Source organism: Plectropomus leopardus, chromosome 7 (genome assembly GCF_008729295.1).
Source record: "Plectropomus leopardus isolate mb chromosome 7, YSFRI_Pleo_2.0, whole genome shotgun sequence".
In the NCBI taxonomy this organism is placed as follows: Eukaryota; Metazoa; Chordata; class Actinopteri; order Perciformes; family Serranidae; genus Plectropomus; species Plectropomus leopardus.
Window position 1 is genome coordinate 20,436,734 of NC_056469.1, and position 21,296 is coordinate 20,458,029.

Sequence of the window (21,296 nt, forward strand, 5' to 3'; positions counted from 1 at the left end):
ATGAAACTGCTCACAGCAAGGTCTGTGAATTATCTCGAGTAACAGGGTCATGATTTCTGGAAAGAGACATTGCTGTTGAGTTTTCCACATGTATTCATTTGATTTATTTCAGTCATTTTTTGCCATCTGGTTCCATTATATTGGAGAGAAAGAAGGTGTCTCTCTGGTCGATATCTCCAACACTCAGCAACTCACACCAGAACAATCTAGATTGATAAATAGCACTATGAGCATGAGGAAAAATGTGTATTCTTGACTTTGGGGTGGGGAACTATGTCTTTAAAACAACACAAACCAAATAATCTTAGCATTATCTGGATATCTATCTCTTGTATTGGAATAAATTAAGTACTGAATAGAATTGGTGCTCATAAAGTCCTTAATGTAATGTAAAACTACAAGCAAACACAAGATGGCGCTGCAGGACTACTCCATTGTTCCCCCACAGTGGACCGTTATTAGTTTTTGCCCCTTCTCAGAGCTCAATAACTGTTTTCGTACTTGTAAAATTTACAGTAAGTATGTATGAGTTGCTGAACCTGTGTGGTGAATTATACAGTCTGTTAAAGCACAACTATAAATGTCAGCAGCTTCTATAACCACAGTGAGCTGCAGAGAAACCCATTTCATTTACTGGGCCTGCAGTGAGACCATAACAATACAGTAAATTGGATTATTCAGTATTGATGTAACATAGCCTTTAACTCGCATCCAATTTGTAAAGAAGTCATGTTGCCTGGATGTTTTCTGTGTTTCAAGTCTAAACAACCTTTTTAACCTTTGCCAAAATGCTCAAAATAGTATTTCAGTGATTCTCTTATATGAAACCAGACACACTGTTAATTGTCAGTTTTCTGGAGTTTGCTGTTGTTCTTTTGGCATTATAATGAGGGGGAAGGGGGAGGGAGAAAAATCCCCTTACTGGTTTAGTGCATATAAAAACAACTCGCTGAAAAGCTTCGCCATGCAAGTTATTCACCAGTTAAGTTAAATAAGCCTCACAGCTACTGTCACGACCCATTATGTGGGGAGTAGGCGAGACAGCTAAACACCACTTCCACACAATTTAGATGCAATAAAACACTGACAGCTTTTTTATCCACTTCATTAAGCCAGTAATTTCTTATAAAAATCTCCCGCATTAATCCTGGCCATGGTTTCCCTGCGGTTCCTTAAGCTCTCCTCCAACCTTAGCCGCCTTGCTTTGATGCTTACTCAAATAGGCGCTAATTTGAGATAAATTATGCATCCGCATGTAGACTACCCATGCCAAGGAATATAAAGTGTGACACTCTGAAAGATGTTGAATTAAAGCAAAGTGTGATATCTCGACGGCCTAATGGCAGATAGGTTAGACCTGTCAGCCTGATGGTTTGTTGATCTGCAAATCACTTCATGTTTAGAGAAAGGGAGAGGTCGTGTTTGTGATGTTTTGAAGGTCATTTGGAGCTGATTTTTTCAAACCCCGAAGGGGATGATCTGAGCTTTTAATAAAGTTAGTCAAAAACTAATTTACCATGATCTTTATTGTCCCTTTAATGTTGATTAAATAAGATTAAACAAGACAAATGTTACTGATTCAAGTGTCACAGCTGCAGAAGTAAAAGAACAACTTCAGTGATAAAAGTTTACAGTTCTTAACAAAAAAAAGAAAGAATACCATATACATTATGAACATCTACATACAAACGTAGCATTAAAAACTAAAGTAAAAGGTATCAAACATAGAGCCCACGTACCCTGCACATCACAAAACAGTTTCTTCCCCACAGCCATTAGATATCTGAACATATAATAATCCCTCCTCTATGTGCTATATGAGCAATATAAGTGTGTATGTGTGCAATATTGATTAGTCCACCTATAATATTTATATATTTATTGTTTTTTTCATTTTTATTTTAATTTTTCAATTGTTGTATGCAAAGTAGAGCTGCGCTCATAATCTTGTTGTATGCTCTGCTTACAATGACAAATAAATAAAGCATAAAGCATTCAAAGCATATACAGAAACATAAATGGTTAACATTAGGTGTATTTATATTTTTTTTTAAAGTCTCTGAGGTTGCAATAAAAGGTAAATCAAAATGACACTTAAAGGAATCAGATTGGATGGTGGTTAAAGTGTCTTGTGTCTGCATATATCAGTCTTACTAGCTTTAAATAAAAAAGATTTCACTTGTACCAGTAAATCAACGAGTACAAAGTGCGTGTCTTATAATGAAAAATAGTACTTTAAATAATTACAAATGGCAGTGTTTATATAATCTAGACCCTAGACCTTCAACAAGGTGTCTGCAACCCCCTAGGGGGTTCTCAGAGTTACTACAAGGGGTCAGCCAAATTATTGTTTTCTAATTTAATTGAAGTTTCAATTAAACTTTTTTTCTTATTTTATAAAACTTAAAATGTGTCTGAGAATACACATTAGCATAAATCCAAAATATTTTTAGCAAAAATAGATTAGTCTATTGGTTAAAAAAAGCCCCAAAACTACTAATTGATTACAGAACACAGTATTTATTTATTTATTTTATTTTATTTTATTTTTTTATTTATAAGGATCCCCATTGGATGACGCCCATGGTACCAGCTAGTCTTCCTGGGGTGCGAAATTTTGTACATCATATTCATCACAAAAGATGTGGTAGACCTATGTGCAACACAATTTTCATCACATATGCACCTTCGATTGAGTTACATTAAGGCGTCATTTCGCTCAAGCATCCTGACTGATACACAGTAATTACACTCTCTTTAATCAGTTCATGATCATTTCATGAATTAGCCTCAAAAGTGATGATAGGCAAACTGTGAAATTCTTTTGCAATAGTATTAGCTATTTAACACTAAATCACTGTGCAGCATCTATCCATAACAGCAAGAAAAAGTAGTTCCCCAGCAGTTATATACTTCTGAAACATTCTTGCCAGTTAACTGTATCATTATCCAAAGGGTCCGGAAATTCTTGTAAGCCAAAATGGATAGTCACTTTTCAAGCTAGAAACTAGAATATCTGAATCTGCCAACAGCTGTTATTTTAATAGCATAGTATTGTATGCAGGGGCTCTAGCACCAAATTCTCGGCCTTATGCATGAACAGCCAGTGCAACCCTGCCCCCCAAAAAACTGTCTGTGTTTTATACAGAGCCAGTTTGCATTCTTTCTTTTCTTTTGGGAACCCTGATTTCCCTTTTTTGAGGAAAAACATGACAGCGTATGTTGGCGCTCTAGCAGTCACTCACTCGGCTTTAACTGCATTTAGAGTTGAATCCTAGTGCATGGGCGGACTAAACCATTTTACACCTTAAAGGGTGAGGTTGTCAGAGAGCCTCAGAGAGCTTCCACTATTTTAATACAGATTTTAGTCTTTTAACTGATTTATCCAGTCAATCAATTTTGTTATGTCACTAAATACTTCGGAATAATAAAAAAATGCAAACAAAACTAAACTTTTTATTACAGGCTTTTCGACGGCCCCTGCCCCACCAATGGGAACCCTGGGTAATCAGTCCCATGATGTCCTAATTGTTTGCACTATAAGAGAGTATTTTTATACACGACACTATAAGCTACCCTGCCTGTTACTGTAGGCCCAGTTTAATATGCAACTAAATTTTATACATAATTTTATAAAAAATGTTTTAGATCCCTGATCTGAACTATTTAATGCTAGATTAAACATACCATTTGGTGAAAGCTTTTTTCCGGGAGTATCTTTAACCATTGTGCCAAAAGTGTGTTCTCAATGAAAGCGTTTTAGATGAGTCAGTTCAGTTGTAAAAAAACAAAACATTGAAAACTCTTGGTGAACTTAATGTGATTTAAATAACAAACTCATTAGATGAGTCAATATTTCCAAGATGAGTCAAAATTGTAATCAGGAAATTGGTAAAAATTAGTAACTCAATATGAAATACAAGGACTTTTGTCTCACCTGAACCATCAACATGGAGTCAATAATACAGTATCATAATACAATCTGTAGATGGGGCTGTTGTCTGCTGTTTGAGCAGATGTCCATCACTCCTCGCTCAGTCTTTCTGCTCCACAGTGCAGGCAACATGGATATACAATCTTCTCGATATACAGAGCCAGAAAGGAGGAAGACTGAGGAGAAGTTGAGGAAGCAGTTGAGAGAGAGCTGCATGATGTACAACTGTAATTTGGCGGCATTGCAGCTGCTGAAATTGCCTTGCTTTATCAAAGGCAACGCTGCTTTGCCCCCTTGTCCCTAATAAGGAAGCTTAACCAATAATGAAATAAAGCGAGCAGAACACACTTTTGCCTGTGATGTCACGCTCACTTCCGCACGCTGGCCCGCCCTTCATCTTAGACGTCTTAGTATCATTACAACAATGATATTGCTATAAGGTTCTTAATAAAACTCAGTCAGTGGTGTGTTATCACCCATCTTTACATTTTATTAGCCATGAGAGACGAGGGGAAAATGATGAGACTAAGTGAGACGTCTCAGATAGATGACAGATGTAATACAGGCTTCATTTTTTATATTGTAAGGTAACGCAGGGAGTGTAATTATGCAGCACGGACAAGGGAAGTTGGTGCTGAGATGGATAGTTTATAGAGCTCTCAGCAGCTCATCTCTGACAAGTTAACATCATGTTTTTGTTTCTGCACTTACCAAGTTTCATAATGCAATGATAACATACTTTCACCGTAAGTCTGTTGCTTTGATATTTACAAAGTAACTTTTATACTCATGACCCCAAAGGTAAAGATATGATGTGGTAAACTGACGTTATAGTAGATATTAAGGAATCAGTCCAGACATTCAGATCTTGAATAATCATAAAAGCAGAAGCATCTATAATCTTAGATGTTGTTTTTTTTTGTTTTAAATGTTCCTCTATTTACTCTGAAATGAAGAAAATGTCTGTGACACATTGAACGACCCTTCTTTTTTTAAAAGATTCTTTTTTTGTTTTAGATTAATTGAGGTCTGTTAGGGCTGATGGGTGTAGCTGATTGACCATCACTTAATTGTTTAAGTCATTTGTAAAGCATAGCTATGCCATTGCCACAGTTAGGGGAATTTACTGCTTTTTTGTCTTACATGATAATAAAATGAATATCTTTAGAGTTTTGGCTGCTGCCCAGACAAAATTTTTAACGTTGCCTTTGGGCTGTGAGAAATTGTGTTGTGCCACTATTTTCTAAAAATGATTAATCAGTGATTACTCAATTTAATAATAAAGTAACAGAGTAATCGATAATTAAAATAACCGTCAGTTTCAGCTCTTAAGTCTATATGGTTTAATCACAGGGTTGGGTACCTTACATGTAATTGATTGAATTGATAATTACATTATCACATTACAAAAAAATAGTAACTAATTAGCCCAGATTACATTTGAAAAAATGTGAGTAGATTTTAGTGACAATGTCAAGAATTACTTGATCACATTTTCAACTAGGCCTAATTTTTAAAAAAAAAAGAAGTCAATTTTAAAATCATGAAACTTTTTTTTATGGGCATCACTGCTCTATTTACTCATGTACAGTGCATCTGACATATGGGGTTTCTCAGACAAGTGCTCCACTTTGTGGTGGATTTGGCGGGAGAAAAAACTATCACTGCACAGGATAGAAGTCTCCATCAGCAGCAGGCTCACCAAAATCCTCAAAACTTTAACGTGCTATATTTTCAATGTTTGATTTGGAAGTAATCCAGAAATAATTAAATAGTATTCAGATTCATTTAAATTATTTGTAATCCTGTGGATTATGACACCAATTACAAATATTGCCATGCAATTTTTATTCTGTTAAGGACTACATTTCAAAGTAATCTGACCCAATCCTCTGCAGGTGCTAATTTTAAACACCAGAAAAAAACACGTCGGAAAAAAATAATTTTGCCTAGAAAATCAGATTTAAAAAAAAAGAATCGTTCTAATGTTCTCATTTAGCTGATACACGAACAGATAGTGTGAGACTTCAGTTGTTTTAATCCATTATGAGACCGAAACACACCTGCAGTTAGACGCTCTCTGTTTAAGTTCACACCTTTCCCTACCCCTTAATCTGCAGCGGAGGGAGGAGCTGGAGAGGGACAGGAGAGGGGACGGATAACAAAAGTGGGAGTTAGAGGAAGGGACAGGCGTCTCCTGTATTTTCTCGGTCAGGCAGCAGAGCGTGGAGCGGAGAGGCCAGCGGGCCAGCAGCCAACTAATGGGGACCAGCAGTGAGCAGGGGCCGGGGACAGGGCTGACAAAAGGAGCAGCGACAGATGCCATTATCTCAGCCTCATGCAGATACAATGGAGCCGGACAACGCAAGCCCTGACACTGACAGACGTGCAGGAGTGTGTGTGTGTGTGTGTGTGTGTGTGTGTGTGTATGTGTGTGTGTATGTGTGGAGAGCAGGAGCATGTGTGTGTACACTGTGAGGTTAATGGAACACGATAGAGGAGAAGTGGATTATCGTGGAGACTACAATTTCTTGGTAACACTTGTCTGAGCTCCTCTGCACCCCCATGCATGCATGCGTGTATATGCATGCAATCGGAGCGTGTATTTGAGTCTAGCCCACATGACCCTGTCTTGTTACAGTAAAGACAGCTAGATCAGTCACCCATCACTTGCTTAGAATTCAGGGGCGTCGTGAAAAGCACATCACATTTGGTCCCAAATTTTACTGGGTGCGACTCTTGACCTTAAAATATGCAGCATTCACTTCACCCAAGGATGTTCTGGCCATTTGGAGAACCAAAAATGTGTCAGGGTGGGGTTTTGGAGGGGGATACGAGGGGGATATGGTGATGTGTTTAGCAGGATTGGCAAAGGCAGAGAAGGGCTGTTAAGCAGCAGTTTTGGGGGGGGATAAGAAATGTGAGCTTTAGCCAGTGTAGTGCGGTGACATGGGACAGCGTTATTGACTGTGGCGGTGCATGCTGACAGTGGATTGTCAGCCCCTGCAGTCATTTGCCAGACTGAGCGAATGCAGGGATCAGAGTTTTTGGAGCTTAGAGAACGAGAGAAAAGATGAAGAAAGTGAGGACGAGAGGAATGGCAAGAGAGGAAAAAAAGGGGAGAGCAAAGACTGGCAGCTATACAAATGCTTGAGTATACACAAAACACACACACAGACACACACACTGAGCTGTGGATGCCCCGCTGAGTGTCTGACACTGATGCTGCCAGACTAATCAGGGTACTCTCTCTCACTTGCTCATTAGTGTTAGAGAACAAACCAGACAGTTGTGACGTTGTAATGACGTTGTGTCTTGATGTTGTACCTGTGTTTGGTGTGAGAAGCTCGACTTTTGAGTTGGGTGTCAAGTTCTAGTTTTTATGGCACACAAAACAGGTCAATGTCCTACTTCTAGCAACTAGCAATTTTCTTTAAAATCTTTCCCTTAGTCGTGGTACAAATTCTGCTTGCTTTATAAGATCGAGACTAATGAGCTAACTTTCACAAACACTTCAATGAGGATTTTACAGATCGACAAAAAAGTAGAATGATAAAATCCTCACAGAGGTCAAGTGTCACGGGGTAAAGTCCACTGATGTTAATTAGACGTGCAAATTTTAATAAAACTTTGGTTTGTTACTTGAAGTCAGATTAAAAGCAGCTGGTCTAAACAAAAGGTGGAGGATAAACTAACTGCATTTTTTTTCAAACTGGAGACAAAACTAATAGTGGTTCAAAGCTGAATTACAGTAGCAAATACAGATCGGTCACAAAATGTGTGCAACCTCATACACTGGAACTTAACAAAGATTTAACAAAGTGATTCATTCCAAGACAGAATGAAACATGGAAACACTGATTTCCCAAAGCAGATTGTACAGTTGGAGTGTGTAGCGTGTGCTTAGTGCAACAGTTTACAGAATGTTACGGCTCATCAGTGTGGATCAGGAACAGCACTGGGCTTTAAGACAATTTCACACAGTGGCCAAACCATGTAACTGCAGCCTCTGGGTCTGTCACATGACACCGTGGGGCCCAAAAAGACTTTTTCCTATAAACTAACATTTTGAAAGAGATGTCTGTAAATTTGTGAATAATTTTTTTTAAAAGTGTAACAAGCACTGTAAAATCTAATAACATTTCAAATCTAGAAGAGCCACATTCAAGTTAGCAGAGTGCTAAACCTCTACCTCTACCTCAGCCAACTACAACAATGAAACACTACATGCATACACATCACTAATAAAGTCTTTCTATTATTACATGATACATCAGTCACAGGGGACCATTGTTAAGCATAATGAGTACTTTTGACATTTTGTAGCAGTGCTTTTACTTACAGAATCTGAATAATTATTCTACCCCTGCTGCCCAGTGTGTCAGTTTTATTGAGTGCTTGTATGTTTTATAAGGTTTTACATCTGAAGCACACACCTTAAATTTTATGTTGAGGGGACCTGAGGATTATACGTGACGTGAGGATCATTGTTTCTAATGTTCTGTTGCATTACAATCCCCCATAGTCTGTATGCACAGGTCCACTCTATCATCTTTAAGTCCACTCGTACCCAAAATTCTCAGAGGCCTTTTTGACAGCTATTACAACACTATTCTACTGCCTGGCGCCGTTCAGCACCAAGGAGCCTGTTTATTGTTTTAATAGCAGCTGCTTCAGTATTCTTTGTGCTGCTGTTGCTCCCTTTAGGAACAACAAATCAAGGAAAATAAAACTTGGATGGCTAAAGGACATGCCTGGGCTGTAGAGAAAATATAAAGAAGCCAAACAATAATGGAAAGGCTAATAAAGTCTGTGTCCTAAAGTGTTGTGACGGACTTATTGCTGAAATATCATAAACTAGATAATTTTTTTTTCTCTCAAATTTTGATCATTTTGATGTTATTGACTCAGTTGTCGACCCATCCTCTATTCATGTAATTAAAGCCTAGCCTAAAAAATGAAGATTTTTTCATGTTATTTGACCAAAAAAAGTACAACTACAGATTATAGTCTCTGACAGGAACATACAGACCACATTGGTGATAAATTAAAGGAAAATCCTGAATAAATGAATAGAGAAACATACCTCCATACAGGGTGCAAGGGGTCACTGAATGGTTTGATGAGAATGAAAATGATGTGAATCATTCGCTGTGGCCTTGGAAGCATCCAGCTTTGAATGTGCAAGACAGCGTTCACCTCATCGAAGCAGCAAATGAGGAAATATCCTTGAGGGTACTGGTTCCTCCCTTTGTTCTGCAGTGTACCTCTTTATTTTTTTTCTTTCAGCCAAGTACTCCTGACCATTTAACTATTTTTTTTAAAACGAGAAACACAAAGTGAACAGAAATAAACATAAACATGATTGCATTTTACAGTTGCATTGAATATAGGAATACTGAATATAAAATATGGTTTATAAAACTTTTCTCTTTTCTATTAAAGTTATGATAGCAAATTATTTTATGAAATATGTATGACTGATATCTTTTAAGTTAACATTTTTGTTCTTGTAGAGAAGAAATTATCACTGTCTGTATAGTGATACGGTTGGTGGGTGTAGTTAGGTAGAAAGAAAATAGTTCCTACATGAAACTGCTCACAAAAAGATTGAGAAGGTCATGATTTCTGGAAAGAGATATTGCTGTTGAGTTTTTCAGATGTATTTTTTGGCACTGTGAGCACCACAAGTCAAATGTCATCTAGTTCAATTATACAAAAAGCCCTACAGGTAAGAGAAAAAATATGTCCTTTTTATATAGGGGTTAACTGTTCTTTCAGGTTAAAGTATAGTGTGATGATGAAAAGAAACCAACATCTCAAGAAATGTGGCGGAGAAGAAATATTAGGCAGCTGGAAGTAAATAAAGTAAAGAACAAGTGTCCCAATATTGTACTCAAATACAGTAGTTACTTGAGTAATTTACTCAGTTACTTTCCATCACTTCTGGACAGGCGACATGGATTCTAAAATGCAAAGTTTTGCCTTGTAAACATGGGCAGACATGGAGATGCCAATCAAGTGTGGAAGTGGCTGAAACAGGAGTTGAAAGATTGGAAGATCACGGTTGTCTCTTGTGCCTGGATGCTCACTTGTTACCATAGAAAACTTTGGAAACTTGTTTGTTATTTCTTTCCGTCCTTCCTCCCTTCCTTCTTGCTTCCCTTTCCTCCTTCCTTCCTTTCTACCTCTCAATCTGGCAGTCATGCTAATGACCCTGCTGTCTGCCCCGGCAGTTTCCCATAACACAACTTATCAGCACCGAACAGGAGTATGGGCATTTTAAAAACTCTGCTGCAACCCCCCCCCCCACACCCCCTTTCTTGCACACACACACACACTTGCATGCATACACTCTGTTACTATTCAGGAGACTTGCTGGGAACCTGTGCTGAGGTCCAGATTGAAAATGTGATGTGTGCTAATGCATTCAGAACAGAGGTGAGGCCGGTCCTTTCCTTTTCTGTAAGCCAACAGTGGGAACACCAGCCCCAATACGGTAAGCTAGAAAGGCGAGCACATTATAGTGGCTGAGTAATGAGAAGCGTGGAGCTCCAAGTCATTCCCACCTTCATACACACACACACACACACACATGCTTGCACACAGACTGGTCTGTGGGAGTGTGTGAAGCAGCGTAAGACTCCAGCAGAGTACTACCAGCGCTATACTCTCCTGATGGTGATGCTGTGTGAAGTGCAGAGCTGTTCGACACAGACTCCAGCTGCTGCTGCCCTGTATTCAAATGGCACCACAAGACACCAGCACGCCGTCTCTTGGTTCTTATTAGACTCAGCCTCTCACTCTTTTTGTCTCAGTATTTTTTTTTCTTTTTCCCAAAAGTCTCTCACAACTCCCTACACCCGCGGCATCCCACTTATACTTTGCTTCCCTCCTCTTTTTACTTCTCTCCTTGAATCATCTCGTGTGCTGTGCTCTCGCGACTGTTAGGCATCAATTTGTGGCACATCACAAGAGGAATAAAAGAAGATGCATGTGGAGAGGAGTTTATAAGTATTCTTAAATTATTGTCTGACAGACTACAAAGGGACATCTGAGATTTTTTTTGTGCGTTAGCCTATCTTTGTATCTTTAATTTCACAGTGACTTCTACTTAAAATGGGATCAGTCACACTGTGTGCACATGCACAGATGCACAGTATAGTATTTGAGCTTATGTATTTCTGTGTGTTGTCATGTCAGTGAGTATAGGTGCTCTGTGACAACCAGCATTTTTATGTGTATGGATGAAAGAAGAAGTGGATGTAAAGATGTTGATGCTCAGTGGTTTCTGTGATTATAAAAAGATAGTTGGGTGTCAAAGCATTTTAGATTTTAGGACATGCATTGCATCAACACAGCATGCACTTGCACATCCTAGATAGAAATGAAAAAATATATACATCTCTAGCGTGTACATTCAGTATCCACTTCATCAGATGCACCTTCCCTCCAAGCAGTGGCATAAAGTTGTGACAGTGGGCCACGGTGCATGCAACAACAAATTTATTGTATCATTTTATTGCATAATCCAACAGAGACATTGGACAACTTCTGCAAGAAAATAATAGAATATTCATTTAATTTTATTGTTTAGTTTTCAATTTTTATAGATTATGTAGAATACATTAGTAATTTTGTTAAAGAAAAACTGAAAACCATGTTTGAGGTATGTTTTCCTTTTCAGTTGAATGTATTGAACATGGCACTTTATATCTGCTGTGGCAATCTAAATCACTCATAAGGGCCATTTCTCCTCCAACACATTGTTGGAGCCTGCTATCTAACTGCCCCCCCATCCCCAATGCGACCCAGTCCAACTGCACTGTTTATTTTTATGCCCTTGCCTACAGTCTACGAAAACTAAAATGAGTCAGCTATATATAAAGGATGCAGGTGCAGTTGCTATTCATCTAATCTAAAGGTCAGACAGAACAAGGTTCATAATTTAGATGTTATGTAAATGTAATGGTAAGGCATATTGTATGGTCACACACATTAAGTGGAAAAAGACACGGGTGTGTGCATTCACAGTTCTTCACAGGTACAGGATAACGTACATAGCCTACTGAAAATAACATAACTCATATAGGCTACTGTAGGCCCTAAATATGATATATTTGAGAAAAGTTCTTTAAGATTCCATTTAAGGCATGTAATTGAACAAACAAATTTATCTCAATCTTTGTTTTTTTTTTGAGAGTGCCAGTGGCTTAGACTGGTGGGTTGTCTTGTTGAATACTAATTACAATAGACACAGTAGTGCTGTTTTTAGGACACAAATTAAAACAGTAATCTGCAGTTTTCTTCAGAATATAGTACAACACTGCAAATCTAAATGCTTTTTGGAGTCTATATTAAACTGTAAACCTAACAGTCTTATGTAGAATACTGTGATACATTTAACGGTAATATACTGTTGAAGTAATATATGGTATCGACACTGTAAAATCAGGATGCTGGCAACTACAAGTAATTCAGCAGAAATCTCAACTGTAACAAATTGCTGTAAAAATAAAGCCAACTTCTAGAAGTGTTGTATTTTTATTGTACAGTTTTTGTTTGTTTATTTGATGTTGTTGTTGTTTAAATACAGGAAAACACTGTACATCTTGATGCTTTTTAAAGACAAAATTACTGTTGTAGAAATACAGCTAAATTTATGGACAGCTTTAAAAAAAAAAAGAAAAAAAAAGAAAAACATTAAAACACTGTAAATATGAATGCTTTGGGGGTCTGCCAATATGTACACACCTCAAGGTGTATTGTAATAAATTTAACTGTAACATACTGTTTACGGTTTTGACACTGGAAAATAATGCTATGATGCTGGCAACTAGCTTAATGTAATTTTACTGAAAAAAAAATTAGTGTATGAATTGAAATGTTCACATTTCACTAGCATGTGCAGTACTAGATGCTCATTTAAATTGTAAAATTGACAGGAAAACAACTGGAGAAAATCTTTTAATTATTCAGAAAAGCCGATGAAAGAGCATAAGAAAACCCTGTTATCTTGTGGCAGTGTATAACCACCTGCTGCACTCCAGGTCAGCGCGAGCAACAATTTATAATAAATCCATGGCAACAAGCGACGACGACTGTCCGCCATGTTTGACAGGACATGTTTGTAGCTGTTACGTCATTAAGATAAACCGACTTCACCTGCGCCCCACCTGTTCACGGTAAGGAGTGATATGTCACTTTTACTTTAGGCTGAAATGGACGTGAATCTTCCCGGGATGTTACCCTGAAGCTAACTTCTTCGCCTCCTGTATACAGACTTAGATACAGCACCTGAGCTTGTATTTTTACCTGTTGTCAAAGGTAACCTCAGTACACGTTTGGTTCGGACAGCTAGCTAACAGGGGGGGTAGTGTAGCACCTGCGCTCGCTTTTACCGAAACGGACAGTTATGTTTGGATCGCTAATGTCAGCGCTAACTGAATAAAAAGTACATTTTAGAAAGTGGATAAAGATGCCAGAGTTGGCTAAAACTTGCTAGCTAACGTTAGCTACGAAGTTACCATGATAACCGTTGGCAGGTAGCTAACGTTAGCTAGCAAGTTTTAGCACTCAGGTGGGCAGTGGCGTTGTCAAGACCTGAAGAAAAGATGGACCAAATTCATCTGTAAAAAGGCGACAGGATTCATTTTAGGCAAGTAACGTTAACCTCAAATGAGTTCACATTTTCCCTGTATGTCCACGCTGCTTCTCAGTTTGTTAGCTCGGCTATTGTTTGGCCACAGCTACATACAGTATCATACCTAGGTGACATGGATGCGTGTGCGGTTTTTCTTTTTTAAGCGTGCGCGAAATACGAATAAATCAAACGCGCGTTTGATTACAACACATAAAATGCACCTTTTTAACTACCAAAAAGTGATGGCAGTTTCTACCTTGTTTCTGAAAGGCTGTTTCTGCCTCGGAATGACTTGATTTCAATCATAGTGATCATATTTGACAGAACATAGCCCACCCAGTCCTTTCTACCTGTATACCTTTAAAGGACCATAAGTCAAGCAAAAAGTAAAGCAATGAAATACAAAGAGAAAGGCATGCAAGTTTTATTTATTATCCAGTTGTTGTGGTCGCTGGCATTAAACACATTCTCATTTATTACTTACCATCAGAAGTCACACTGCAAAAAACCGGCGGTCAAATTAAATTTCGTGTTTTTCTGTTGTATTTAGTGCTTTTTCGTTTGGTTCTTCATAAAGACACAAAATGTACATAATATTTCCGACGCCGTGAAGGAAGCATTTGAACGCAACGCCATAGTTCTCGGTTGTTTACTGTTGACCTCTGCTGGTGCGAATGGGCAACGCATCTATAATTGTTTTGACACAAAAAAGGGGGTAATAACACAACATCAAGACATCAGGACAAAAATCTGGCATTTAAAGGGTTAAAATTCTGAAAAGTAATGAATATTTGATATTTATGATTAGGACTGATGTTGGTTAAAAAAATTAACTAAACGAAAGTACAAAACCATATTAATGTATAATGTTTTTATATCCTGATTATGAAAAACACATTTTGTTTGCAGAGTGATATGAGTGTGAGTATTTGACACTGCACAAATAATAATAATGTATAAAAATCAATGTTGCTGCTAATCATTTACATATCCTAGTCTGTGATTTAAAAAAAAGTGAATAAATGCATTTTATGTGTTGTATTGATGTATTAGTAATTCATGTGCATGTTTAAAAACAACAGCAACAACAACAACAAAAAACACATCTATGTCACCACCTGGGCTCTGTAGTATCACTTTGTCAGATCGCTAATGATTGTGTTAGTACCAGCCCTTTTATTGTTGGTATTTTTTCCATGAAAGACATTTGACATGTCACAGTTAGACAAGCACATGTGTAAGTAATAATAGCTGTTTAGTTTCAGAGTCCTAGTGTCAGGCAGGCTTACTCACTCTATTACAGCCTCATGGATAAAAGATTAATCCTTTGAAACCTGAGCAAATTGGCTTGATTTCTTTCAAAAACATGAGAAGAAGGCAATGAGTAGCAAAACAAGAAATGATGTAAAAAAAACAGCAAAAAAGCAAAAAGTACAAAAAATGACTGAAAATGAATAAAAATAAAAATTAAAAAAATTAAAAATAAACCAAAAAAATGTAATGTAAATGTAAATCTTTTTTTGGGAAAAAGGAAATTACTTGAAAAAAGTGCTTAAAATTAAAATAACATTATTTCAAATATGTTATGATGATTAGCAATTAATATAGTTTTTCTCTGTTTTTTTTCCTTTTCCCCCTCGACATTTTCCCTGAGCTTAAAAAAAAATTCTAAATCTACTAATTTCTTCCAGTTTGTGGAATATCTCTTACCAAGTTGCTCATTGCCTTTTCCCATGTTTTTGAAAGAAATCAAACCAATTAGCCAAGGCTCTTATAAAAAGCTTCTGGCAGGACAAGAAAAGTGATGTCGCTCAGGTTTTAAAGGTTTAACCACAGTTATTAACACCTGTAGTTTTCTGTCTCAGTAAAAATGTCTGCCATGATAGTAGGGCTTTTTTTTAAAAGCTTACTTGAGAATCTTATCCATCACTCAGGTGGATAGATATGTTATCAACATCACTATCACTTGAAGAAGAGATGGGCCAAATTCATCTATAAAGAGGAGACAGGACACATCTTTGGTAAGTAACCTGTAATGGCTCCACATTTTTTATTACATGTCCACTGTGGTAGTTTGCAAATAATCACTGCCATTAAATTTGACTTCTGTAAAGTCCCCTTGGTCGTAGGCATCTTTCATGAAAGACATTTTGACATGTCACAGTGGGAGAGGCACGTAAATAATTATTACAGCTGCTTTAGTTTCAAGGTCCTACTATCCTAATGCAGGCTTGCCTACACAATCATTACCTAATAAGAGAATATATTAAAACCATTGCTGATGTTATTAACAACTGTAGTTTTCTGACTTTTACATGTAGTGTCATTGTATAGGACTATGGCTGTTTTCTAATAATCACTGCCATGGAATTAGGTGTCAGTAAAGTCCCTTTTGTTGTTGGCATTTTTCATGAAAGTCATTATTCATGAATGACTTTGACATGTCACAGTAAGAGAAGCACATGTGCAAATAATAATTAGAGCTGCTTTAGTTTAATGGTCTTAGTTTCATGCAGGCTGGTAACACTGTCATGGCTTTCTAGGTAATAGATTAAAACCATCATTAATGTTAGGAACACCTTTAGTTTTCTGACAATGGGAAGTCAAAATATCTGCTTTGAGTGAAAGCACCACTGTCACTTGAAGAGGAGATGGGCGAAATTCATCTGTAAAGAGGCAACAGGGTGCATCTTTGACAAATACCCTCTTATGTGTCCACACTTTTTATTTTATGTCCACATTGTTGAGGGGTTTATCAAATGGTTTTTGCCCAATATATATTACTGTATGGGCCTTTGAGTTAGCTTACACCTGTAGTTATCTTACTATACTAAGTAAAAATGTGTGCTATGAGAAAAAAGTCATTTATTTAATACTAATGGGGTAATATGATGAATCTTCTTCATCATTCAGGTGTACAGATATGTTGTCAACTCCACTGTCACCTGAAGAAGAGAGAGAGGCCCAATTCATCTGTAAAGAAGCAACAGGACGCATCTTTGGTAAGTGCCCTCCAGAGTTAATTTTGGCAGCGATTTTAGATTTAGTCTCAGTCTTGAGACCAAAAAGCTGATTAGATTTTAGTCATTTTTATCCTTCATAGTTAGTTTGTGTCGATGAAACTCAATGTTTTAGTTGATGAAAATTCATGACATTATAGTCAAGATGTTTTTTTTCTATTTAAACTAATCCTGTGAGGCTCATACAGGTCCCAGAAATTAGAATCAAGGTGACAGGTTGTATAAAAATTCATTTAGAGATCATTTTAAAAAAGTGAGCTACTCTCACAGATAACAGAGGCTCCTACCTGCCTGCCAAACAGCATCAAGCTATAAACCTTCTCTAGACAGTCCAGATCTGAGTCGAGTGAATTCCCTTTAGTAATTTTTCATGAAAGACATGTCACAGTAGGAAAAGGTGCATAAATAATAATTAAAGCTACTGTAGTTTCAGGGTCCTACTGTCATGCAGGCTGGCCCACTCTGTCATGGCCAACTAGGACAATAGACGAAAAACCCTGTTAATATTATTAACACGATTGATTAACACATGATTTTTGCCATGTAATTAGGTGGAATTAGAAAGGTAAGTGGTTTGTTTGCATGACGTGACAGAGTTCCTGTTTAAAGGATGCAGTGTTGACAGAGAGCATGCAGTGTAACGCAATGTGGCGCAATGGTTTCATGCTCGCAGTTAGGACACGGTGTAAGTATCATGCAGGCTGGCTCACACTGTCATGGATCACTAGAACAATAGATTATAACCATTGTTAATGTCATCAACACCTGTAATTTTCTGACTATGAGAAGTCAAAATGTCTGCCATGAGAAAAAAATCCTTTTGTAAATAGTAACTTATGAATCTTATCCAACACTCAGGTGAACAGACAGTTTATCGGAACCACTGTCACTTAAGGAGGAGATGGGGCGAATTCATCCTTAAAGAGGCGACAGGATGCATCTTTGGTAAGTACCCTCAAATGGGTCCACACTTTTTATTTTATGTCCACATTGTACTGTGACAGTTTGCTAATCCTGCCATGGATTGAGGTGTCAGTGAAGTTTGTGTTGTTGTAACTCAGGGCTTTTTTTTTATGAATGACATTTTTACATGTCACATTAGGAGAAGCACGGCTGTGAAAAATAAAATTAATGATGGTCGAATTCCATTTAGCTGCTCTAGTTTCAGGGTCCTCCTATTGTGCAAACTTACTTCTTGTATGTTTGCAGTGTCACCTGTGATTTTCTGACAGTTTCTTCTCAGAAAAAGGCCTATTGTAAATACTTACTGGGTGCTTGTAAATGGCATGTGCACCTGCACTTAAAGGTTGGCAGATATTAGCGCTGCGTTTTTACACATATAGAAATGGATTAGAATTAATTTTAGTTGGTTTTATCAGCTGGCTTGGGCCTTGCTGAGGCCTCTCTGTATGGAGTGGCATATTCTCCCTCTATTGCATGGATGCTCTGATTTCTTTTTAAAGTCTAGAGATGTGGGTAGGTTTTCAGTGGGTGTGAATAGTTGTTTGTGTATATAGACTGTTGATGTGTATTGCCCAGTGTGGACTGAAATAGTGTCTAGCCCCTGCTGCCTTGCACAAAATGGCAAGATAGAGATAATAGATAAATGGGTGCACAGATTTGTTCATTGTTTTTGAATTATAAATAGTAGGACGAGTTGTTTGTGTGCTCCTTGTTTGAAGTGTATTTTTTAAGGACTAAAACAATCCTGGAACTCATCAGTTATTGGCCTGATTATGATAAAGCCTCTGGGGGTGAGGGCCAATATTTCAGGCTGATCAGGTAGCCAGGGGATATGCGAGCCAAGACTTCCACTTTGATGGGACGGTTATTTTGGCTAATCTCTCGAAGCAGATATCTACACATGAATGCATACATTTTAAATAAAGCTCATATAGGACGTAAAGATGACTTTTCTGATGGGTTCCGAGATTGCATTTCAGCCAGTGTGTTCTGCCTTTCCATATGGACTGTTTTCCTGCCGCTCTAACGTGACTGGTCAATACTATACGGACTTCAAACAGACTATAATTGGAAACCAGAACACTTCTGATACCACAATCTTGTCCTCTCGCCTACAGATTCTGCATACATATGCAGATATCTGTTAATACAGATTAGGACAAATATATATGTCCAAGATTGTAAGAAATTTGGTATTTGATGTTCCTTAACATCGTCTCTGATATTGCATTTGTGTGACCTCACTGCATGAATGTTGATGCATTTGTGATGCTAATAAGGTGCTGCCCAAACTATTTTATAATGGCAGGAATGCTGAGTGAAAGTCCTGCTGATATAATGCCTGATGTAATGCCAAACTAGATGGCTTTATTAAAGCCACTTCACAATAAGATGAAAACTTAAAACTCTATTATTTCTGAGGTGAAAAATAAGTCTGAAACCCTACAGTCAGACTCTGTCCACCTTGGCCCAGCGCTATATTCAATTTAAAAGACAGGTAGCTCATCCACTGAAGGATCCAGGGCTACCAGTGCATGCTAATGGGGCAGCTCCATGGACCTGGAGTTTCTCATCATACCACCTATCTGCACAACACAGAAGCTATATGTATTTTAGACATTGCTGAAGCTTGCTTCACTCTCTCTCCTTTCTTTTTCTGCCTTACCATCTTTTCTCAGACTCACATGTATGTAGATGTTTGAGCAGAAGTGCACCTAAAGTCACACACATACACACGTTCACACACACACACACACACACACACACACACACACACACACACGCACACACGCACACAGCAGGAGTGGGGCCTGCAGCTCCTGGGTGTTTTGCGGGTTGGATTCACACCGATGCTTTCTCTGACTGCACTATTGTTATTTAAATGTGGGAGGGCGATCAGCAGCAAGCATTAATGGCATCCTCAGCACTGTGGATGAAGCCCAAGACACACACACCTGCACACACTAAAGCATACACACATAGACATCCACACGTGCACATGCAGACACACACTTTTACGCAAGCCTTGTGGATGCACCTTGAGGGCCATATGAATAACAAATACCTCTGCCATCTGCAATACCACAGAGTATTTCCAACCATTTCGGCACATTAGTCAGCAGTCCTTTGACTTAGGCTCTCCACGCACCACTTGGTGTATTAGCAACGCTCTCCTGAGCTACGATACACTACGTTTAAGGGTGCACTTTGAAGAGAAGTTTGTTTTCTAAGATTAAACTTTATGTCGCTGCTGATCTGACCTTGTCCTCTTGAGTTTGATGTAGTGGGAGGTGCTTGAGTCATTTGCTGCGGCAATGTTTTGTTCTGTCAAGGCCAATCAGAGCCTAGCTGGAATACCTGTGGTGATGGTATCGTTTTAAACCGGTGAAGACCTCCCCCACCCTCTCTACACTGCCAGACCAAATGGGATTAGACAGGCACCCCTGGCCATTAACACTTGATCCTTACCTGCTTTCTTTCTCCCGAAAAAACCATGGCTGGAATTGTTGTTACTTTTCATTGATTCCACTAGCAGTAGTCGTAGTAATAATAATAATAATAATAATAATAATAATAATAATAATAACAATAATAACAATAATAATAATAATAACTTTTTTCATATAGCGCCATTTTTTTTTTACACAGTGCATTGACAAACAAAGCAAAGCAGAAGCAAGAAACCCCAGAGGCAATATAACAAATGTATAGTTTTTAATTCAGTTGGATGTAATCAATGGACAATAGAAAATGTGTTTCATATTATTGCCAGGGGGCATTTAGATAAGGGTTGGGGGTCAATAATTAAGGCTTCATTTGTGTAGTCTAACAACAACAAAAATTAGATGTTTTGCCCAACTTGATAATATTTTATAGACAATATTCACAACTGCATTCTTAAGTTATTGCTGGCCTAAAATTACACAGCTGAGGCATAGCTGAGTCCCGTCAACATGGAAGTTATGTACTCAAGAGGAAATCCCAACTTAAACATCATCCGTTAGCTTATCATAAATGCAGATATCATAGATATATTGGTATTTATGGATGTGCCACCTGATAAATTCCAAGATGATATATTACATCTTAATAAGAGACAGTGTCACCATAGCATGTAGTCCACCAGAGAGAACTAACAAGTTATGTTGTTACTGTTTATTGAGCTTAAAATATTAAATATTGATTTGATTTGAGTATTACTTGGACTCAACCCAAGACTATCTGCACTTTTTTAATTGTTCTTACACTTGACTAGGATTTGGCCATAAAGCAAGTATACCATGACATAATACATTTTTCTGTTGTTGGAGATTTTACTTTACCTTTTTCTTTTTCTTTTACCATAGTATTTGACTCTGTGTGAAACATACAAGGCATAATGACATCAGGGTCCCAGGCCAGATCTGAGAACACTTGACCCCAAAGTCCACTTCATTTGGTTGGTTCATTTTGTTCAGGACATGGGCATAGTACAAATTCATCATACCTTATTTTAAAATACCTCTTATCTTAGTATATACAGTATATACTGTATCTATATCTATCTATCTTTCTATCTATCTATCTATCTATCTATCTATCTATCTAGATATCTAGATATATATAAATTATATATATGGCTGAATGCACACTCATATAATATAACAAAAAAATTAATAATTAAAAACAAAGGCAGCAAATCCACTTTATTGATGAATGATTAAACAAATACATAAAAAGAATAAAGAAAAAAGAC